The following is a 24,238-nucleotide window of genomic DNA, read 5'->3' on the forward strand; positions in this document are numbered from 1 at the left end:
TTAACTATTACCTCACTAAAACATCTGTTCTGGGTTAGAGAGCCATTATCTGTCAGCACAGGCTGATGTTAAATGAAATTATGGGTACACTGGGAAATATTAAAAGAGACGTTTTCTGTAAATCTCATTATGTACTTTTATCCAGTAATGGTACAAATTAGGATGGAGGGCCTGAAACAAATCCACAGAAAACACAGAAACCGAAGCACTCAGTCCAAACACAAGGCCATAGGAGTCCACAGTCAGGCGGATCAGGGGGTCGACCTGGAGGTTGACAGCACAGCAGTTCATAGTTCAATGGGTCAGGGGGCCGACCACGTGGAAGGTGGCAGTGGTGAAGCAGATATGGCTGGCCACACTCGGCCGGCTTGGCTGACGGCGACGTGGGCATGGGCGAGACCCCTCGGGCGGCTTGGCTGGTGGTCAATGGCGTAGACAAGACCCCTCGGGTGGCTTGCCGGGCGGTCGACGGTAATGTGGATGTGGACGTGACCTCTCAGGTGGTCTGGTGGGTTTCCGTGGACAGGCTGTTTTGACAGGCCCCGGAAACAGCCATGCTGGACGTGGACGTGGCTTGGCAGGCAAGACGAGCAGAAGCGTGGCGTCAACCTCTGGCTGGGTCGTGGCAGGCGAGTCTCCGCAGGGCTGTGGTGATAATGGCGAGTTAGAGCATGTTGAGGCGGTAACAAAGTTCTTTAACCCTCAGGCAAAAAATCCAGAAACCTTGGGTTAGCCATGGCTATCCGGGTCATCTGAGCCCGAATAGCCTCCTCCCCCATGACAGGCCTCCAGTAACACTGTGAGGAACCTTGGAGTCATTTTTGACCAGGACATGTCCTTCAACGCACACATTAAACATCCTATTAGAGCACTTCGCTCTCGCTCTGCAGGCCTACTTGTTGTTCCTAGAGTATTTAAAAGTAGAATGGGAGGCAGAGCCTTCAGTTTTCAGGCCCCTCTTCTGTGGAACCAGCTTCCAGTTTGGATTCAGGAGACAGACACTATCTCTACTTTCAAGATTAGGCTTCAAACTTTCCTTTTTGCTAAAGCATATAGTTAGGGCTGGACCAGGTGACCCTGAATCCTCCCTTAGTTATGCTGCAATAGACGTAGGCTGCCGGGGGATTCCCATGATGCACTGGCTGTTTCTTCTTCTCTGACGTCTTATCATTCACTGTTTGTGTTTATACACTACTTTGCATTTGATCATTAGTTATTATTAATCTCTGTCTCTCTTCCACAGCATGTTTTTTGTCCTTTCTTCTTCCCCTCACCTCCAACCAATCACAGAAGATGGCCCCGCCCCTCCCTGAGCCTGGTTCTGCTGGAGGTTTCTTCCTGTTAAAAGGGAGTTTTTCCTTCTCACTGTCGCCAAAGTGCTTGCTTGTAGGGTCTCTTCCTTACAATATAAAGTTGCTTGACACAAAGCTTTTATTTGGGGCTGTATAAATACAGTTAAATTGAATTGAAGCCAGGTTTTGTTTTGTTTTGTTTTTTAATGCTGAAATTTGACATTTTAATAATTTTACGTGTGAGAAAAAATATCTTAGGTGTTTATTTGTTTGTTTTCTTAGTTTAAAAAAATAGTTTGGGTCCATTGATGTAAAAACAAAAGCAGAATTTGATGTGGATACAGTCCTTGAGCAGGAGAGGGAAAATAGCAAAGCGCCTGCCAAACTATGTGCAGGAAGGAGGCGATCGAAAGGCTCAGGGAATGAAGGAAGTGCTGGATTAAAAAAACAAGGGTGAGAAACATATTGTGAAGCTATTTTCCAAATGCTGGGATCGCAGATCACAATCAAAGCACACACATGTTGTATCAGCCATCAGGCTGGTGGCAGAAGCAGCTTTTTGCCTTCTAATAACACATTAGAGCCCGTTGATTTCAATGTTTGTTTTTCTATTTTGGTCTTAATTGGAGGCTGGCTCTGCCCTGGCACTATCTCCACCCTTCTCAGGTCAGAACTGATTTCTTCTCAGTCTCTGCAGTCCCTTAACCCTTTAAAGCCGGTCAGAGCAGCACGCTCTGTTTTGCGTAACTATTTTTAAATCCCGGTAGCTCTGCAACCACGTGAGCTAGCGCAATAATTCTTTTTGCATATGAAACCGGAGGAGTTGTACTTACATCTTATGCCATCAGCTTGTCCTCGGTCACAGTTTCCTTCCACATATAACTTTGCAAAAACTGCATAAAAAGCACTTGCAGCAACAAAAACATAATATTCCAGAAACACTCTTTGCTGATCCGATCAGCTGTTTGTAACACTTCCTACGGTGGAATAGACGTCAGCGCGAACTATCGCATGTCCTCCATGACCTGCCCGAAACCGGAAGTGACGTAATTTTGCGGAAATGTAGTTTTTTACCATCAGGGCCTCATGAGCCTATACTGGTGTTTTTAAAAGTTATGTTTGACTTTATGACTTTCTGTGTGGTTTCTGGGATGCTTAGGACTCATATTGCACTGCTGGAAATAGTTTATTTTGATGCATATGCTGCTTTTTTGCAAATTTGCATTATAATATTTATTTTCGTTTTTCCTGCAGTGTATAAAAATTGGTGTATTTCACAAATAAAACTATGAAGACACTCAAAATAAATTTCCTGTGGTGGGAAACTATTTTGTGCAACTTTTTTGTATTTACAGTTTTGAGGGATAAGCCTCTTAAATTTCTCTAACTAGAAATATATGTTAAAAAACAAAAACGATTTTCAATTTTTTTGTAGTTTATTGCACTTTTTTGCAATTTATGTAATTACTATGCACTTAATGCAGACATATTATTAAAATCTAGGCTGTAATGGTTGTATTGATGTATAGCAACTTGAAATGCTCCCAAAAATGACTCCACAGCATGTAAACATATAATATAAGCTCTGGTGGACTTGGTTCTATGGTAGGTCTTAAAGGGTTAATTAGCCGCAGATCCAGAAATATGACTCAATATGTCTTTGTTACATTCTCCAGAATGGATGTCCAGGGGATACGGGAAGTAACAACGAGTGTCGAGGACACGAGGAGGCAGAATCAGAGCAAAATCAAAACCCAGGAAACAAACACACCTTCAGCCTGTTTGTGTTTTCAAAAGCAAAGAGAAACGCTTAAAAAAAACTTCTAAAGAAGGATGTAGTTAGTGTAGCACGCTCTTCACCACAGAGCAGCCATAAACCTGCAGCATGCTGTAAGGACTGAAGTGCTCCACACTCCCAGGCCTCAGTGCTGAGAGGAGTCAGCTGCATTGAAGGGTGGTACCTCAGCCTGGAGGAGCACAGACCACACCCACACAGGAAACAGTCGGGCTGTTATGGCTTCTGATCAAACGGGATTGGTGAGGTCAACGACTGTAAGAGGAACACAAAGGTTCTTCTAATCATAGCAGTTGTGACGTTGTCGTTTGCAGATACAGATGTAGAATTAATTAATAGTGGATATTTCTAAGGAAGTTCGTTCAGCTTTCAGTAAATAGGAGCGATTTAAAAAACATGTAATGCCTGTGCTGTCCAAGGAATGACCATCAGCTGTTGTCCAGGTAGCTCCCTCAGGTGATCTGGATCAGGTTTCCTAGTTATTCCCATTTAAATCCACTTTAATGTGGTCACTTAAAATGTCTTATTCCAGAGTCACCACTTTAGAGGGTGGAGCAGAGCAGGTAATCTACACCCTGGCAGGTTGGGGGTTCAGTCTGTGTGGGAAATATGCTTGGATACGATACTAACTCCAAGTTTCTCCGATACATCTGTCAGTGTGTGAATGTTAGAAAGCACAAAAGGATGAATGCAGTTGTATGAATCACTTTGATTGGTCCAGTAGAGTTTAAAAAACACCTGAAAGAGTCGTTTGGTAGATTATGAGGTCGGGTAGCGTTCCTGACACGACTGCTACAGGATCCGCTTCATGTCTGAGCCGGAGACGATTTACATTTTAGACAAATGTGTTATCAGCTCCATCCACACAGATGATGATGATGATGATGATGACTATTTCATTTCATTTATACTTCTTTTAGTGGCTTCAAGTTAAAAATGTAACTGTTTTACTTTACTGTGTCCACTTCAGTATATTTACATTTCTTTCATTAATTCTGAATAAAAAGTATCTTTTCTGTTGTTTTATATTTTAGGATAATAAACGTATGGAGGCTTTTATTAAGATAATTATTATTAGTTTTGGATTATTAGTCTCACACGTGGGAAATGTTCTGGTCACGGCAGAAAGTACAATTTTAAAAGCAGTAAAAGTTAAGAAAAACATAATAGAATAAAATACTATATACAATAGAATAAAGAACTTATTAAACTATCTTATTGTTTTGAACATGTCATTATTTAATTTTGTGTTTAATAAATCAGATTCATTTCAGTTATCTCTGTTAACACAGATTAGCAGAGTTTTCTTTCTTTATCTAAAAAAAGCAAACGAGGAGAAATTTCTCAGTAATCATCGTCGTCTTCTTTCAGCTGGTCCCTTTAGGGCTGCCACAGCAGAAGCTTCCAGCTCAGCCCTCTGCATGAACTCTTCCACTACATCCATGAATTTTCCATATGAAGCTTTCCGTATCCTTTCTCCTGTCTTAGTGTCACATACAGCTCTCTGCATGCTGCACATGTTCAGATCAGTCAGCCTGATCTTAACTTTGTCTCCAAGCTGCTCAACCTGAGCAGTCTGTCTGATATCCTCGTTTCTAATTCTGTCTGTCCCGCTCACTCCAAGTGAAAATCTTCTGTCAAACTGGCCTCCTGTTTATCAGTGCCAGCGTCTCCAAACATATATCACAGCAGGTCTCACTATCCTGTCTGTCACAAGCCACCCCTGACACTCATGTCCACCCACTCCACCCTGCCGACAGTCTCTTCTTCAGATGCTTTAGATGGTTGACACTAGGGCTGCACGATTAATCGTTAGAAAATCGCGATCTCGATTCATACTTATGTGCGATCTTATTTTCAAATGACAACGATTTAAAAAAGATGACGACGATTGTACCGCATTTTGATCCGGGACGTAATCTGCATGAAAACAAGCGCTCACTCTTCCTGCTCAACAAATGACGAGGGCGGAGCTTATACCACGTGATACAGAAGCTGGCTGCTAAAATTAGCAGGAAAAAACAACGGAGAGCACGTCAGGGATGACGAGGAAGTGACAGGAGAAAATCCGTCCCGGTCAACCACCCAAACATCAATAACGGGAACCTTATACAGCGCTTCCCTATACCCGTCAAACTCCCGCAGGCACAAAGAAGTTACGGAGGCTATCACTTATCACCTGAGCAAAGATATGGCTCCATCAACACTGTGCAAAACGAGGGATTTAGGAAAATGATCAACACCCTAGACAAACGCTACACAGTGCCGTCCCGCAACTATTTTTCTATTGTTGCACTACCTGCTCTATACACGCAGTGTCGAGCAACGGTGGAGACGCAATTTCAAGCAGTACAACATTTTGCTGCAACGACAAAATGTGAGACATTTGTTGTTTTTATGTTTATTTATTGTTTTTATGTTCAGTCTCAACTGTTACAAAGTTGATGTGCAGTTAATAAGTGCAATAAATATTTATACTGGGAAAGAAAATCGTGAGAGAATCGTGATCTCAATTCTAAGCAAAAAAATCGTGATTCTCATTTTATGCAAAATCGTGCAGCCCTCGTTGACACGTGTATCTGCTTTCACTGCCTCTGCTCTGCACGTGTTCACCTTTCCACTGGTCTCCTTCTTGCTCGCACACGTATTATCTCTGATTCCACTGAGTTTCCAGTGTGTACCTCCACCTCTCCCACTACAGATCTCACCCCATCTTGAACAGGTCTCCAGTCTGTCACATGGCTAAGAGACACAGACAACCACTCGCACATTAGATTCCCAGTTACCCCGACCCCACTAACAGTATGTGGACTGTGGGAGGAAGCTGGAGTACCCTGGGACAGTCTTGGGGACATGCATGCAGACTCCACACTAGGGATGGGTACCGGTATCCGGTGCCATGATGGCACCGGTTCTGACATAAACGGTAGTAACCAGACCGAAAAGCAGCGCACATTTTGGTGCTTTATTTTCCTGAGATGTCATACACTTTGAATTCTAGCCAATCATTTTACGTTTCCGAGGATAGTAGGCGGGCCCAGGTACGTACGTTCTTTTAGAGCAGAGCTACAGATTAAAAATGTCCAAGGCCAAGCGGTCAAAGTCTGGCTGTACTTCACAGCAAAAGATGCAAACTCAGCAGCTGCAACAAGTGCTTTAAGCTGATACTGTGATGCTGTCAAAGGAGGTAACACCTCAAATCCGATGAAACACCTGGCGACGCATAGCGTTTTTTTTTAAAGCAGAAAAATGCGCCGTATTTGATAGCTTGCTGCGAGACCTCACACCGAGCACATCTACTGCGGGTGTGGTGGTGACGGATGATGATGGCAGCGGCAGCCGTTCTTCTCTGCGTGAGTAGCTTCATGTTGTTCGTGTGTAATTTACGTTGAGTAGGCTAACCACGTTATTACATTAATGCATGTAAGGTGAACTAGCAAACATCATCATAGCTACATGCGGCTGTCTTCTTGTTTGATGGCAGATACTCCCTTCACCCTGGACAAAAAGGCTAAAATGACCAAAGAAAAAGTGGAAAACAGTTAAACATGAGAGGTTTTTGGACAAAGTTTGTGTTTTTTCCATTGTTTAAGCTGCTTCCAGCCAAGAGTGATACCATATATGCCCCATAGCTGCAGAAAAGGCTAACATTGTTATCTTTTTACAAAAAAAACAGCTGAACATGAGAGGTTTTTGGACCAATTTTGTGTTCTCCATTCTTTAAGCACCGGTTTGAGCACCGTTTAAGCACCGGCACCGTTTCAAAAGTACCAGTTTGGCACCGGTATCGGATAAAACCTAAACGATAACCATCCCTACTCCACACAGAATTTGAACGCAGGACCTTCTTGTTGTAAGGCAGCATTGCTTACCACAGCACCAGCATGCTTCACCACACTTTACATTATCAGAAAAAATCCCAGATCCAGAATCAGTTTTCAGTCCAAACAAAATCTCATGAGAAGCACGATCCAAGTATGAAAACATGCAGGGCTCTTTGTTGACGGTGACTGGGAAGGACACAATAATGAAAGAGTACATCAGAGGAGACAAAGTCAAGGTTGGACTGGTTTGGACATGCAGAGGAGGGAAAGTGGATCTGCTGCACAAAGGATGCTGAAGATGGAAATGGCAGCAGGAGTAAAATAGTAAGTGCAAAGCACAGGTTCATGCATGTGATGAAGCAGAGGGTTGGTGTGACAGAATGGCAGGTGATCTGCTCATCCCCTAAAGGGGAAGAAGACTGAAAGGTTCATGTGAAGAAACCCTCATTTGGATCTTTAGCACCGTTTTTGTAATAATGTCTTTTTATTTTGTCTGTTTCTGCTCAGATTAATGATCGTCTTCAAATTGTGCTTTGGTCTGAGACTGTACGTCCATCTCAGTGAATAAATCAGCTGCACACTTCACCAAAGAGAGATCGGAGTCATGTCATGGATCATCCACATCATTGGTGCCGTCTAAAGAATACATGGGGCCTCTTTAAAGGCTCACACAGCAGGCATGAGCTCGCTTACTCAAACTAAATCGATTAATAAAGTAATATTTTTTCAGAGTAACTATCATGGAGGAATCACTAGATTATCTGCTGGCCAGGAGCAAATGGGGCTGATGCTGCTTCAGTAATGTCGCGGTCTGTGACTGATGGGGATCTACTTGCTTTTACTGCACCCACACTCTGTTTTGGCTCATTGGCCTGCTGTAAAATGAAGCTGATGCCAGTACTGACAGTCCCTCTCTGTATCTGTAATTCCATCAACAAAAAGCACTTAACGAAAAGACAGGAAGCTGAGCTGGTGGAAGAGATGAAGAGGCTCAGATCTTCACTGGGAGGAGCTATCTAAGTAAAGCTGAATATGATGGTGTTTAATGTTAGATTGAAGTGTAGAAAGAAGTCCCTGTGTGATTCAGGCATGTTGTATGAAGCACTTTGAGTACTGGGTTAGAATTAGAGCTGCCCCAAACCATTATTTTGATAGTCGACTAATCAGATCATCATCCATTGGACATAAAACGTACAGCTTATTGCACCAGCAGCATCTGCTCTTATATAACTATCATTAGCTTACAGCTTTAAGTGTTTAAGGTATGTGCTAACTAACAATAAAGACAAGATGATAGTTTATTACATTTTAATGAAATTTGCAGATTGTTTCGGTGAAGTTTAATAAACTCCTTGCTATCTAAAATATAACGGGACACCGGAGTAAATTCTCGAGCATCTCACACTTCTGATAATCAGCTGTCTGCTTGATGTTTATTCAGCTGTGTAAAAACTAAAACTTTAATCTCAGCCAAACCGATTTACTCAGGAACAAATAAAATACTAAAAAAGCCAAACAATAACATTTTAAGTTATCTAAGTGACTTATATATCATGTTTAACCTGAGTAGCGAAAGACGGCGGTGGGTTTGAAAACGATTAGCGGGAGTCCGGTGTTCTCACGGCTCTAGTTAGCCTAGCCCCCGGCTAGCTATCGAGCTAGTGGCTAACAGACGGCTCCGAAAACGTCGGAGCGCTTTTGAAAATATGTGGTGTCTTGATAAACTGAGCAGATATTTGAGGTTTACACAGCTACATTCTCGCCTGAAAATATGTTAAACGTTTATTTTGTGACCCAGAAAGAATAATAAGAGTAATATTAAAACTAACTAGCTGCCGCCATTGTTGGAAACTGAGCTGGGCTGCGCTATGAATTCTGGGACACAGCTTCTTCTTCTTCGGGGTTTAACGGCAGCTGGCATCCTTGTACATGCAGTGCTGCCATCTTCTGTTTCAGTCCGTTATTACACTCTTAAATCCTACTACTTATTCCTGCGTCTGAGCAGGAGAGAGTATGAGCGTGCAGCGTTTAAAGCGTGGAAGTACTGACCTTACTTTGAGTTTGATTCCAAGTGACAAAAACATTAGTGTCCGTTGTGCGTGGGAAGAAAACTTCTTTTTACAGTGAAAAAACCCCTAAACTTCCGAGCAAGCACCGAGTAGCTACGACGTAATGGGAAACTCACAGAGAAACTCGCGGATTCTTCCACTGACCGCGGCACACCTGCACCAGGGTAAACCTCCGCCTACCCCACTCCTGCTTTACAGGTGAAAATAGAGCAACAGGACCGCTAGTCTTTGACTTTATTTATTTTCTGCTGTGTTTTACTTGCATCTATTTGAAAGACTGAGTGTAAACACAAAAAATATTTTATTTTATGAGCTGGAATGTGCAGAAAATAGGTTTAAATGTTAAACTAATTTCTTCCAATCAGAGAATGTTGCAGATAATTAAATGTTTGCTTGATGCATAAAGTTAAAAGATTAAAACTAATAAAACAAGTTTTAAAAAGAGACTTTTCCATTTGATTACATTTTGTATGATGATTATGCAGAAAAAGTAGAATTGGGCTGAAAGATCTATCACTTTATCACCTATTCAGGTTGTAAATCGTGTTTTTAGTAATTAATTACTTTTGAAAATAAGTAATCAGTAAAGTAACTGGATTACTTTTTTGGGGAAGTAATCAGTAATTAGTTACTGATTACTTTTTTCAAGTAACTTGACCAACACTGACCACCACAGCACAAAATACATGATTTTAACAGATTGTCAACTGACAACTGTACAGCGATACAGCTCATTATAAAACAACTAAAGGTAAACTGTTTTCATACCCAACAACGTGTTGTAATCTAAAACTAAAGCTAACTTAGTTAATGCCATACTTTAGAATGAAGCAGAGACTCCTGTAGGGCTTGTATCCTCATGTCAATAACCACAAAACAGCTCCAGGTTTAACATTAACGTACCCGTACAGATTTCTAAGAACTAGGCTGAAGTACAAAGGTGTAGTATCTACAGTGGGATAAAGTTGATGACTCGTACCAAGAAGCTATGGGTTGTTAAAGGTAGTTGACAAAGAGAGGGGATGATTAGTACGGCTTTGTGCCAGTAAAGACCACTGAAGCGTTTGCTTTGAGACACATCGAGGTCAGAAGCACACGATCGGCTGCCAGAGGAAGCAGCAACACATTTATTGGCATTTAGTCACTTTGGTGAAGGAGCAGCTGTTATAGGCCAGTGCATGCAGGACAAGACAACAACAACAAAACAGCTTCGTTACACCACATTCGTCAAGTACATCTATGACTCAGGCTGGAGGTTATCGATGTGAGGACAGTTTTCTGTTGGTCAAAAGTACAGATTTCATGTTGACATTAAAGTCAAACGTGACCTATATACAATATTTGTACAGCATTAGAACAGCAGGGCAAAGTTGAATAAAAGGCTCGTTTACAGGTCTGTGTAGTAAACTGTCTGTCCTGACCTTGGGGCAAAGACTGGTTAGTGGCAGCTGTCCATTCCTGCATGTGTCCCTGACAAAGTCTTTCTTGTAACTGTAACGATTGTCTCCAGACAAGAGCACAGAGATCTGATGTAGTCGTGAAGGACCAGCATTAACTGTACAGCTGTTTTTCTGAGCCTGAAAATAACGTGCAGATCTTCCAGGGTTTGAAGTACACACTTCATCCTGACATCATCGCGTTCACATACTTGTATGTGATGAGACTGGATACTGAATGTTTTGTCTGGGTGTGTGTGGGAGCTGTTGTGCAACCAAATGCATGTAAAGTTGTGGAGAGTTATAGCTAAATGTGTGCGTACACATGTGCTTCCTAAAATCTGGCAGGGCTCCTAGAAAAAGCAGGGGTTGTGTTTGTGTGATATCCAGGTTTCTGCCCCAGAGACATGGAAACGACCCAATCAGAGGAGGAGCTGTGGAGAAAATCGTAGGCTGACCATTACTGACCTATTTGCAGTCAGGCAGGCTTTGGCACTCATCGAACACAAGTCAAACCAACACTTTGTGAATGACTCGTAGAGGTTCTTTACTTTAGTTTTAGCTCGGCCTTCTCCCCATGAACCTTTTTTCAAACTGACTCGTTTTACTCGTTTTCTCTGTTTTTACGTGTCTGTTGGATTTGCGGTGCCTGAAATGCTCCACCAAGCATCCACCGCCATGAAAAAACAGCTTGTTTATCCAGTTCTTTGGTACGGGAAGGTTGCCACCCATCTTACTTATTAGCTTACCGTTTTTCTATCCTGTCCCTGCCTGTCTTTCCAACACAAGTGTGGGCTCTCCTATAGGTGTCTCAGTTTAGTGCTTCGATCACTTCCTACTCTTTGCTTGTTCTAGATGAATGGGGAAGGGCTGGGTAACATTTTTCTTTGCGCCTGGTTGAAGCAAAAGGTCACACATTAAAAAAACCCAAAACAAATAGAAGCTGCAGAGCATAATGGTCAGCGACTGGAGCCTGGAGTAGGGCTGCTCAATTAATCGAATTTTAATCACGATTACGATCTTTCAACGATCATTAAAAATGACTTAGCCGATTATTAGCCCCTCCCTCGTGCTTTACTCTCGCGCTGCTCCGTGTGGCGAATCGAGCGCACCTCTCTGCATTTCGAACACGTGTCACAACAATTAAGAGCAGCGGTCTCCAACCTTTTTTGCGCCACGGACCGGTTTATGCCCGACAATATTTTCATGGACCGGCCTTTAAGGTGTCGCGGATAAATACAACAAAATAAAACTAGTACTGGTACCGAAAAAAAGAGGATTTATTCATAACACACGTGAAAAGACCCAGGAAAACCGAGTAGACGATAAAAACAATAACAAAATAACGCTGAAAACCGATAAAAACCCTGAAAACTATACATTTCACACCTGAGCCTCAACTCTCACGGCCCGGTACCAAACGACTCACGGACCGGTACCGGTCCGAGGCCCGGGGATTGGGGACCGCTGATTAAGAGGACCCGAGGGAAGCTCGGAAAACTCAGCAGAAGTTATTTGGAGAGGAGAGTGATGCTGTTGGTTGAAAAGAGGTAAAAAAAACTTGAGTGGTGTGGAAACATTATGGGTTCAGTCAGACGTGGATCAAGTAGACACAGTGTGTAAACTTTGCTACAGTGTCGTAGCTGCACCACAGAGCAACACTGCAAAGTTCACTAAACATAGATGTTTACATTTATTTCTTATATTGCAAACATTTGCACTGTTATCAGTATTTGCACTATTTTATATTATTTTTGACAATCTTTACAGTCATTATTCAACACATTGTTATTGTTAAATAAATATCGTCAAATAATTGAGATCTCAATTTCAGTGAAAATAATCGTGATTATCATTTTTGCCATAATCGAGCAGCACTAGCCTGGATGATGGTGGAGTTAGCAGAGATTTTCCTTCTACAGTGCAAAGTCATACATGGCATTTGGTTCATTGCTGATTGGCCACAGGTGTCATGTCTTTGTGTCAGCGCTGCAGCAGATTGGCCTCCTTTCCGGGGTCTGTCTTGCCATTTGCCCGGTGATGCCTTGGGTAGGCGCCGTCCTTCTTGCTACGCTGATAAATGTTTAGTTTTCCTTGTATGATCGCAGGCCCGGCTTAGACTTGTTCCACAGAGCATTTCTGGCCCTTGGACCCTGTTTTTCTTACCCATGTGTTTTATAACGTAGGTCAAAGTGCAGCATGTTCTGTGAACAGACTTTGAGCTGATATTACTGGTTGTCTTTGCTCTTACATAAAACAATTACAGAATGAAAGGAGCTAAAAAAAAAAAGTCAGCAGTTCGAGTCCAAAGGTCCTTTCTTCAAATCAGTTTTTTTCTGCACACAAGTAACAGCAGAAGTTTTTGTTTGAGGACTTTATTGTTGTTTATCAGCAGAAATAATGTTTTTTAATGTACATTGTGTTCATATAATGAAAAAACATGCTCTCCTCATGTTTTTGTGTTGGGTAGATTCCCAGACTTCACGCTGGCTGTAAGCTAACTGTGACTGTAAGCTATGGTGTCACATGCTTGCAGTTATTTATGCTTTAGCTTTTGGTCCTGTGGTTGTTTTGCACTGATAGTTCTGCATAAACTGCCAACAGGATTTCATTTTATGAACAAACACAGACTGTTCATGTTCGTGATGGTTCATCTACCAAGACTAGCTCAGATTAAAAGGTTGACAGGACATATAACCTGCTAACAAAGGTGCAGTTTGTTATTTGTAATCTTTCACCATATAACCCAGTATGTGTTTTCCATCAGCAACAATTTGCCGAGTTAGAGCGGAGCGAGTATGTTCTGTTACTGGGAAGAAACGTTTGTTCCCATTCCAGAGCTGCAGTTGAACCCCGACAGCTCAGCGTTTCCTCTGGATAAACCTGTAATCTGTGTAGAAGAAGACTCAACATTACTTCCCACCACATCGGACTAATCCAGTGAATGATTGTGCGACTCAAACATTATTCTAACATGTTTCAGATGTTCCTGAGTAACTTTCGTCTCTGACCTGTACCTGGTACCAGTAGGCAGCAGGATCCTTTCCCATATTTCCATGGATCTGAAAGAATGAATCCACTTTTCTTTCTTCCACAGTACGTCCACATTTCTCCACTGAAGCATTTTGTTTCCGTTTCAGAAACCACGCCAGCCTCCGTCTCTGACAGCTCTGTGACGTTTCATTGTTGGCAGTATGTACATGTTACAGTATTGAATGATGGTTACATACTGAGGGTTTGGACAAACGTCTCATAAACTGTGTTTCTTTCTGAGTAAACAGCACTAAGAAACTTCAGCCAGTCTAAAAATGCTGCAAACACAGTGAAAAAGTCATTAAGCTTTCAATGCCTCACTACAAGTTTCTTCTTCTTCTTCTTAAATATTGCAGACAGGCTGTCAAATACACTGCACTCTGTATTTTGTGTTTGATTGTCTTGCTATGATCAGCTATGGTCTGTTGCAGACAGCGTTGTCTGTGTCGACTTTCGTAACCACACTCGGTACTGCTGTTGTTCTCCAGCCGGTGTGTTTGTTGCTCTCTAACACGCGGTCACATGGTCTCATTTTTATTCCTTTTCTAAACTCAGTGTGCTCTGCTACCGAAATGTGACACTAATTCATTTAGAGTACATCAGTACTCTGTAGTATTTATGTAATTTGGTTGTTACAATCAAACGTATGAGGCTGGTTACCCATCGTATTGCTTGAACACACATACTGTGACAGACATTACAGCTGATTTGTAATGCCGATGAGAAATATGTTGAAGACATGCAAAAAGTCATATGGACCGATATCTGTGCAGAGGTGGGATTAAAAACATCTATGCCCCCGTGTGTGTCTGTGTTTTAACCCTTTAAGACCTACCATAGAACCAAGTCCATCAGAGCTTATATTGTATGTTTACATGCTGTGGAGCCATTTTTGGGAGCATTTGAAGTTGCTATACATCAATACAACCATTATAGCCCAGATTTTAATAATATGTCTGCATTAAGTGCATAGTAATTACATAAATTGCAAAAAAGTGCAATAAACTACAAAAAAATTGAAAATCGTTTTTGTTTTTTTAACATATATTTCTAGTTAGAGAAATTTAAGAGGCTTATCCCTCAAAACTGTAAATACAAAAAAGTTGCACAAAATAGTTTCCCACCACAGGAAATTTATTTTGAGTGTCTTCATAGTTTTATTTTTGAAATACACCAATTTTTATATACTGCAGGAAAAACGAAAATAAATATTATAATGCAAATTTGCAAAAAAGCAGCATATGCATCAAAACAAACTATTTCCAGCAGTGCAATATGAGTCCTAAGCATCCCAGAAACCACACAGAAAGTCATAAAGTCAAACATAACTTTTAAAAACACCAGTATAGGCTCATTGAGGCCCTGATGGTAAAAAACTACATTTCCGCCAAAATGACATCACTTCCGGTTTCGGGCAGGTCATGGCGGACATGCGATAGTTCACGCTGAGGTCTAATCCAATGTAGGAAGTGTTATGAACAGCTGATCGGATCGGCAAAGCGTGTTTCTGGAATATTATGTTTTTGTTGCTGCAAGTGCTTTTTATGCAGTTTTTGCAAAGCTATATGTGGAAGGAAACTGTGACCGAGGACAAGCTGATGGCATAAGATGTAAGTACAACTCCTCCGGTTTTATATGCAAAAACAATTATTGTGCTAGCTCACGTGGTTGCAGAGCTACCGGGATTTAAAAATAGTTACGCAAAACAGAGCGCGCCCGCTCCGACCGGTTTTAAAGGGTTAAGGACGTCCACACACCTTCCTGCAACATTTGGTGCGCCCCGTCCTTTCTGACGACCCACCTGCCAGATTTTCTTTCAACAGCTGCATTAAATGATCCAACAGATGGTTTAATAGTAGATAATGGCACAAATACCAGTAACCTGACTGACTCACATCTTAGTATCAGTCTTAAATACTCTCCATCCCAAATTTTGAATTTGGGTGTTATTTCAGTGTGCTATCTTAAACAAAACAAGAAACACAGAGTACATGCTGACAGTAGTACTTGGTGCTACAACAGGGGCTTTGCATGCTGTAAATGCATTCGTGAAAACTGTGGATCTTCTATCTACAACCCAATGGATCGTTGACACGTTGTGCAGCTGTGCGTCCTGTCCAGCTACTCTGTATATCCAGTCTCATTTTTCTCTTAAAAAGGAAGGATGACTGTGTGGTGATGGTGAGGACATCCTGAGCGATGTGACCAATCATAGCTGTGGAGATTAGCTCTGTGTTTAAATTCTGCTTTCTGTTTAAATCGATGTAGTTAAAGCTAATCCTGGCTGTCAGTGATAAACTAGTTCTTTACTTTGTGTTGACGTACTTTTTTTAAGCTAACAATAACAAGTACTTGAGTTAGGCGCTGCTTCAAGTGCAACAACTTCAGGGCGCGGAGTCTTATTCAGACAGTTTATTTAGACATGTAATTAAATGTAGTCAAATAAATACATAGAAGCTGATACACCAGACATATTATACTGCTTATTTTTATACTCTGTAAAATTTCCATCCATCCATCTTCCTCCGCTTTATCCGAGGCCGGGTCGCGGGGGCAGCAGCCTAAGCAGAGAGGCCCAGACCTCCCTCTCCCCAGCCACCTCCTCCAGCTTATCCGGGGGAACACCAAGGCGTTCCCAGGCCAGCCGAGAGTTATAATCTCTCCAGCGTGTCCTGGGTCTGCCCCGGGGCCTCCTCCCGGTGGGACATGCCTGGAACACCTCACCCAGGAGGCGCCCAGGGGGCATCCTTGATGCCCGAACCACCTCAGCTGGCTCCTTTTGATGTGGAGCAGCAGCGGCTCTACTCTGAGCCCCTCCCGGATGGCCGAACTTCGGAGGAAGCTCATTTCTGCCACTTGTATCCGCGATCTCGTTCTTTCGGTCACTACCCACAGCTCGTGGCCATAGGTGAGGGTAGGGACGTAGATCGACCGGTAAATTGAGAGCTTCGCTTTTACACTCAGCTCCCTCTTCACCACGACGGAGCGGTGCAGCGTCCGCATCACTGCAGCCGCAGCCCCAATCCGTCTGTCGATCTCCGGCTCCCTTCTCCCATCACTCGTGAACAAGACCCCGAGATACTTGAACTCCTCCACTTGGGGCAGGAACTCATCCCCGACCCGGAGTGGGCACTCCACCCTTTTCCGGCTGAGAACCATGGCCTCAGATTTGGAGGTGCTGATCCTCATTCCCGCTGCTTCACACTCGGCTGCGAACCGTTCCAGTGTGACAGAAGCCAACAGAACCACATCATCCGCAAAAAGCAGAGACGAGATTCTGAGGCCACCAAAGCGAAAGCCCTCCACCACTTGGCTGCGCCTAGAAATCCTGTCCATAAAAATTATGAACAGAACCGGTGACAAAGGGCAGCCCTGGCGGAGCCCATCACCCACCGGGAACGAGTCCGACTTATTGCCGGCAATGCGAACCAAGCTCTTGAAACGGTTGTATAGGGATCGAATGGCCCGTAGCAATGGGCCAGACACCCCATACTCCCGCAACACCTCCCACAGGACACCCCGAGGGACACGGTCGAATGCCTTCTCCAAGTCCACAAAACAGATGTAGACTGGTTGGGCAAACTCCCATGCACCCTCAAGTATCCTCGAGAAGATGAAGAGCTGGTCCAGTGACCAGGACGAAAACCGCATTGATCCTCCTGCATCCGAGGTTTGACTAGCGGACAAACTCTCCTTTCCAGCACCCTGGCATAGACTTTCCCAGGGAGGCTGAGTGACTCTGTATAATTTTTACATCAAAAAAGAAAATTCTAACTTTTGTATTTTATTATCATTTTTTATTTTAATTTAAGCTCCAAGTCTCACAGGCCTACAGACAGGCAGGAAACAGCAGAACAAACGCTGTATTCTCCAACCAGTTGGTGGTGTTTGCTGGACTTTGCTGGGAGTCACTGTGAATAAACAGTTTGCTGAAGCCTCACTCACACAGGCCTAGAGACTGGTCAGTGACCCACCGGTAACCAGTGGCTGCAACCAAACATAAAAGGTGCACCTTTTACTTTGAAGGCAGACTTTCTTGTGTTTGCGGCGGACACACTAGCACAAATTGTAAATGGCGACTTCCAGGCAAACGGCAGGCGCCTGCAGCAGGGGCTGTCGGGAGATTGCTGACCGTTCTCTAGGCCGGTGGGTCTGAGGCATGATCAGCTGAAGAAGCATTAAATGAAAAGCTCCCATGATTAGCTGAGTGAAAACAGGTTTAAGTAATTGGTTCAGTGGGTAAACGATGTGTCATTTCCCACTTGCAGGTCGTGATCAAGCCAAAAAACATCAAAACGCAAATTTGGATCCATTTGTCCCAACCAGACTGAACCGTATTCTTAGCTGTTTATGATACAAAGGTAACGTTGTTAACACTGTCACTGCACTGAGCTGCAGACATACATCCTCAGAATCAACAGAAAAATAATTCACACTTCTATGTCAGTGCGCGCACAACTCCTCCATCTCACGTAGCAACATCCAGCATATGCTGCTGTGTCGGAGCTGTGGAGCTGGACTGTTAAAGGCCAGCGGCAGGACCGAAAAGAGCGAGCTGGCACACAAGGTCAATGTTAACAACACTGCCGGGTAAAACGGTGTAAACAAGGTTCGACGGACAGTGTAAAAGAGGCTAAACGTTTAAAAGATACGATCAGCAGCTGTAGGACAATCAGTTCATCAGATCCTGTTTTTTACACCACAGTACCTGCGTGTCTTTGGCATCTTATGACGTTATTACATGTAATAAGATCAAACTGTGCAGAAATCGATGTAAACAGATAAAACTAATCAAATCAAAGTAAAATCTGGAAGTTAATTATTCATTTTTTGGTCTTTCATTAATTGATCCATTCTTATTATTTTATACATGTATTCCCGTGTGGATAGTAGTTCTGTCCGGTCTAAAGAGACCTGCTCTGTGTTTGGGGTGAATCGTTTGACACTGGGTACTTTAACCGAGTGGGGCGATTGTGGCTCAAGAGTTGGGAGTTCGCTTTGTAATTGGAAGGTTGCCGGTTCGAGCCCCGGCTCCGACAGTCTCGTTCGTTGTGTCCTTGGGCAAGACACTTCACCCGTTGCCTACTGGTGGTGGTCAGAGGGCCCGGTGGCGCCAGTGTCCGGCAGCCTCGCCTCTGTCAGTGCGCCCCAGGGTGGCTGTGGCTACAATGTAGCTGCCATCACCAGTGTGTGAATGGGTGGATGACTGGATGTATAAAGTGCTTTGGGGTCCTTAGGGACTAGTAAAGCGCTATATAAATACAGGCCATTTACCATTTAACTGTCTTTAGGTGCCAGACAAAAAAAAGACATGAGGCTGAAGGAGATACAGATCAAACTGTGGCTTATACGTCTAAGTGGAGATCCTCTGTGTGTGAAGACATACGTTTCATTAGGGTTGGCCGCCCTGTAATGGTATGGTAGAAATAATCTAGGTAATTGTTCATATTTAGGGAGTAGCAGAAGCAGTAGTTCATTCCAAATGATATATTTGTGCTTAGTTTATCCCGTCCTTCACTAATCCAGTATCTTGCCCCCCCTCCTCTCATCTCGTCTCCCATCCTTCCTCTGCAGCTTTCTCTCGCTCTTTTCTTCCTTTCTCCCTCCATTGTGAGCAGCTTACTGCAGTATCCTTAAAGTCCCTTGCTTATGTCCTTAGTTGTCCTCTCGTACCCAGCCTGCACTGGAGTGATCTGGAGCTCTGTCAGCTCAAGATGGGTGTGCACTTTGATGTTGGAGAGAGGATTGTGTGGCGGGTAGATGCTACGATGTTGCTTTATATATTCCTTTCAATAGTTTCCCTTAGCGCTCACTGCTGTCATCAATTTGAAAAGGACTCTTTCCTTCCCTCCTGTTTTCCCCATTCTGGCCCCTCAGTGTCCACGAGGCTGAAAAAATGAGGCGAAAAAAACACGCTATGGCTGCAAACAGTCTGCATGCAGGGGTATTGTCCTGACGCGACCCGCGCTCGCTCACAGAGGCGAAGGCAGCAGCGAGCTCGAAGGGAGGCGTCTGTGTGTGAGTGCACGTGTGTGAGTGCATGTGTGTGAGTGCACGTGTGTGAGTGCACGTGGGGCTTTCAGCAGGCAAACTGATGCATGACATGCTTGCCTGCATATATTTTTAGCATGTCCATGTCTTAGTGTGTGCACTCCATCCACACACTGTCTCCTCTGGAGCTGTAGATATTAAGCGTGGCTGATAGTACTGACTGATACTGGCCTCTTCTTGGTATTATAATTATGTCACTATGTGCAAATAGGAAACCTATTTTTCGAGAGCATAATGCAGAAATTGGTCACACCATGGTTTTTACCACACAGTGACTCCAACTCCAGGTTTACAGTGTTCTCAGTACTTAATGTAGGACAATCACATGTTGGTAGACATGGTGTAAGAAGGCTGCGGGGCTCTCGGTGAGTCCAATCCCATTCAGATATGTCATCGAACTGGGATTCGGAAAGTTTGAGGGCTGGGTTGATGAGCTGCTCTCTATGTTGTTTGTTCCTGGAGTGTCTGGACTTTTAGCAGATTGCTGCGCTCTTATGAGCTGCCACAATATTAGGAACCAGTTTTAGTGCCGTCAGTGTTGGTGCATGTTCACTTGCTGGTTTGTTCAGGGTGACCAGCCTAACTCACTGTGGTTCTCGCTGTTTGATTGGGTCTGTCATTGGCCCATGACACTCTCGCTGTCCATTCAGAGTTCCTATAAGGTTTATGTGTCTTCATTCTTAATCAGATTACTGCGTCTCTGTGGTTCCCATTCTTCATCCGTTACCACAGTTTAAATATAGAGATAGTTTAGTCGCCTTCAACTCCTTTTGTTATTGTTTGTTCGTTTTTCTTGTTGTAAAAAGTCTTTTCAGGGCTTTTATTGAGCTGTTGAATTGAATGATGAGTTTTGCTTCTAGAGTTTGTACTGAGAGCATCTTTTTTTCCTTTTTGCGTTCTTTTCAGGATTGATAAAAAAAATGTTTCAAAGGTCATTTAATTCAGCGGTGCCCAACCCCCGGGCCATGGCCCGGCACCGGTCTGTGAGTCGTTTCGTACCGGGCCATGAGAGTTGAGGTTCGGGTGTGAAATTGATGGTTTTCAGGGTTTTTATCGTTAACTCGGTTTCCCTGGGTCTTTCCCGTGTTGTAGTTGTGCGTCTTATTTTGAAAGAAATGCTTACGCGTTACCATAGCGACCAGAGAGCATTAAGGGGCAGAGAGGAGGATGTTACTCTCAGTGTTGTTGGTGCATTTCAGGAGGACGCTGCTAATAAAGTTACACATTTACACACTGAATTTGCGTTTATTGTTATATCTACAAATTACCAGTTTTTATCGTATCTGTTATTTTGTCGTATTTATCCGCCACGCCTTAAACGCCGGTCCGTGAAAATACTGTCTGACATGAAACCGTCTGTGGAGCGACAAAGGTTGGGGACCGCTGATCAAGATTGGTTCAGAAAAGTTGTGTAGGCGTCCTGATTGTCCAGTATGTCTCTGGTCTGTAAACTGGTTTCTTCCAAAATGTTGTAATGTTGCATAACATGACATTCAGGAACAGGACACTGCAGAGTAGATCCCTGGGTCTTGTGTAAAGCACAGTAGGTCAGAGCGCACAGAGTCTGCGAGCTAATAGTGAAGGAACTGAGCACTCAGTACTCATCAGGCTGTAAGCATAAAGTTTCGACCTGGGATCAACCCTCCCGCCTACTGGTGTTGGCCAGAGGGGCCGATGGCGCGATATGGCAGCCTCGCTTCTGTCAGTCTGCCCCAGGGCAGCTGTGGCTACAACTGTAGCTGCCTCCACCAGTGTGTGAATGTGAGAGTGAATGAATAGTGGCATTGTAAAGTGCTTTGGGTGCCTAGAAAAGCGCTATATAAATGCAATCAATTATCAATGGAGGATCAACAGATGTTTAACCATTCACAACCGTTACAGCTCATCAAAGCCCTCGTTGACTTTTCTCTCCAGGCCCAGAGAGAAGGTCACTCTTATCTCACTTTTCTTCTCTGTAAACCTTTCACACATTTAACTCATGAAGATGACTAACAGCAAAAGGCAAAAGTGGATGTTGAAATGTGCGTCACATCTTCAAATATAACTCCGATCACTATGGAAACTGAGCGTATCGTCTAGGGTTCCCCCCCTCAGTCACACTCACACACCTTCTTGTCATGTCTTTGCTTCTCACACACACACACACACACACACACACACACACACACACACACGCACTCCTGACTAACAACAGATGGCCCTCGGTCCACAAACACTTGTTTGTTGAACATATTTTGGAAGCAGAATTCTCCGGGCCCATATGTACACAGACGCTATAACTGTAGTTGTAGCTTCAAGTTTCACAAAGTAGAGCAATTTCATACAAACAATATATATATTAGATTTTATTCTTACTACACCACAAAGACTGTTGACATTAACCAGTCCAAGAGGACTCCAGGTCACATGAGGCACAGCTGAAGTCCAAACACGCTGTAGGCTCCACCAGGCTGAGGTCATGAACACGACGTTTGTAATAAAGCTGAACAAATCCAGCAGGGAGCCAAAGTCTGAAGCTTTGGATTGAACTGCAGTTTTACACTCTTACAGATGTACACAGGAGAGTAACTCTGCAGACCTGACCTTCTCCACAGCAGGTTATCTTTGACATGAACATAGAAAATGAACACCTACCTACCAGTCAGTGTAGACGTTTTAGAGACAGTCTAATGTTGATGTCTTTCGGTCCTCCTCAGCACCGAGCTGGGCGGCCAGCACGGCGAAGCCCTCGATGCACCGCCATGAGCCATTTTTAAATGGGTTTCTCCTTCTTCACCTGCCCAGGAAACATTCTGGCGTCACTATCCTTACAAACGTGGCACTAAAGACTGAATGACCAGAGTATTCCTGTGGCCAACTACTGGATCAATGGATCAATGTAAAATGAGTAAAATTAGAATTATAATTCAGCAGTAATGACACCACCTGGTTCAATCAGTGACCACTAACATTAATAGTAGCATCACTGTGTGACAGAACAAGGTCAGACTCTCTGCCCAGTTTGACCAGTGACGACACGTGTCGCCGCAGGTCATCCTCCAACAGCTGTCTGTCTAGAAAACAATGTGAGCTTCACAGATAACTTTCCTCAGTATGGCTGTGAGAAAGAAGCCGTGTCCGCTTATATCAGCCGACGTAACCAAAGAATAACAGTTTCAACAGCAGCTCAGAGCCAAACAATAACATGTGCATGATTGAACCTGCTGGTGAACAGTCGTATTTGTCCTATAGTTGCAATAAGACGTGTGTCCAGTGCTGCCAACTCCTCAGTAAGGAAAATCGCTATTGGTTGTCCTAAAAGTCGCTAGAAGTCGCTAAATGACGTCATCGCCTAATTTGCATAATTGGTCATGCTAATGTAATTGTAACCTACGTTGTTGGAGAGAGAAATAACATCGTGGAAGAGACATAAAGTGAGCAAAAAACGTCCTAAATGCATTTAGAATTTATTTAGAACTACAAATTAAATTTCTTTTAGCAATTATTGTTTTTTGTAATGTCACAATTCCAACCCTGCTCCTTTACCCGGGCTTGGACCGGCAAAAGTGACCCGAAATAGGCACTCTGGTGGAGTTACTTTGTGTGTGTGTTTATAAGTAGTTTTAAACCTGATCCACAAAACAGCATAAGAGTAAAAGAAGAACTGACTGCGTTACAGCACCCGCTGCTTGTTGAGAGTAAAAGCGATATGCACTTTCACGTCTTTTTTTAGCGACTCGCTAAATATAGCAACAAAGTCGCTAAGTTGGCAACACTGCGTGTGTCAGCATCCTCGAAGCACAGCATCAGTCTTTCACTCTGGATTATCAACCAGCCAAAGACGCAGCCATGGCTGTAATTACATTTCATTAGCTCCAACAGGTATATATTAGATCTATATTCTGCTAATAATGCCAATAATCAGACTGCTTCCCTGTGGTCAGGTGACTCTGAACGATCAATTTATTATACGTTTCGTCCGTCTCCCCGTGATGCACTGAACACACCACGACTACATGTCATTAAACTGTGTCCTCTCCCTGTGCTCTCTAATGAGCAATCGTCAAGTCACAGGTTTCCAGGACCAACTTCATTCCTGCTTTGAATGTTTGCTGCAAGCAAGTTTTAAAAATGAGTTCTACAAGCCTTAATTTACAAATATGATCCTAAAGCAGGACTTTTACTTGCTGAGTGTATATAAAAGTGGAAAGTACGCTAAGGCTGCAGCTAGGACTGGGCGATATGGCCCAAAATTCATATCTCGATATTCTTTAGCTGGATGGCGATCTACGATATATATCTCGATATTTTTACTTACCATAAAGTAAGAACAAACAGAGAGTTCTTAAACAAAGCTGTGTCCCAGATGTCACACAGGCACTTTTATTAACATACCAGGGCTCGCAAAATTGCTAGCCCGACATCCCGGGGCTAGCAATTTTTCCAGTCGGGCTACCAGAATCTATCTCTGCCCTGCCGGTCGGGCTATCGTAGGAAGGAAAAATATATGTCAATGCTTTTTCTGTTCACTTAGAACCAAGTATTTGAGATGATGATTGTAATTTTTATACAATGTTGTAATTTTTTGATTAATGTTTTGTTTCTGTTACAATATTATACTTTAATGTATAATATTGTAACAGAAACAAAACAGGAAACAAAACATCAATCAAAAAATTGCTCTTTTTTATTCGGGCTACTTAAATTTATTTTGGGCTACCAAAAACTGAAGAGTCCCTGCCCAAAGGGCTACCAGGGA

The 24,238-nt window shown here is 43.2% G+C and overlaps 1 protein-coding gene across 3 annotated transcripts in view; it reads left to right on the forward strand.

Annotated features, from left to right (window-relative positions):
* thrb (thyroid hormone receptor beta) overlaps positions 1–24,238 on the forward strand; it is a 117,266-nt gene that overhangs the window by 41,918 nt on the left and 51,110 nt on the right. Inside the window, exon 1 of one of the 3 annotated variants that reach the window (XM_087834983.1) lies at positions 6,597–7,588. The exons of the other annotated variants lie outside the window; for them this stretch is intronic. The gene's annotated coding sequence lies outside the window, so the exon portion shown is untranslated. Of the gene's footprint in view, positions 1–6,596; positions 7,589–24,238 lie in introns of those variants that run through there. 3 annotated transcript variants of the gene reach the window in all.

This window comes from Neolamprologus brichardi, chromosome 22 (assembly GCF_056152115.1).
Source record: "Neolamprologus brichardi isolate AB-2024 chromosome 22, ASM5615211v1, whole genome shotgun sequence".
In the NCBI taxonomy this organism is placed as follows: domain Eukaryota; kingdom Metazoa; phylum Chordata; class Actinopteri; order Cichliformes; family Cichlidae; genus Neolamprologus; species Neolamprologus brichardi.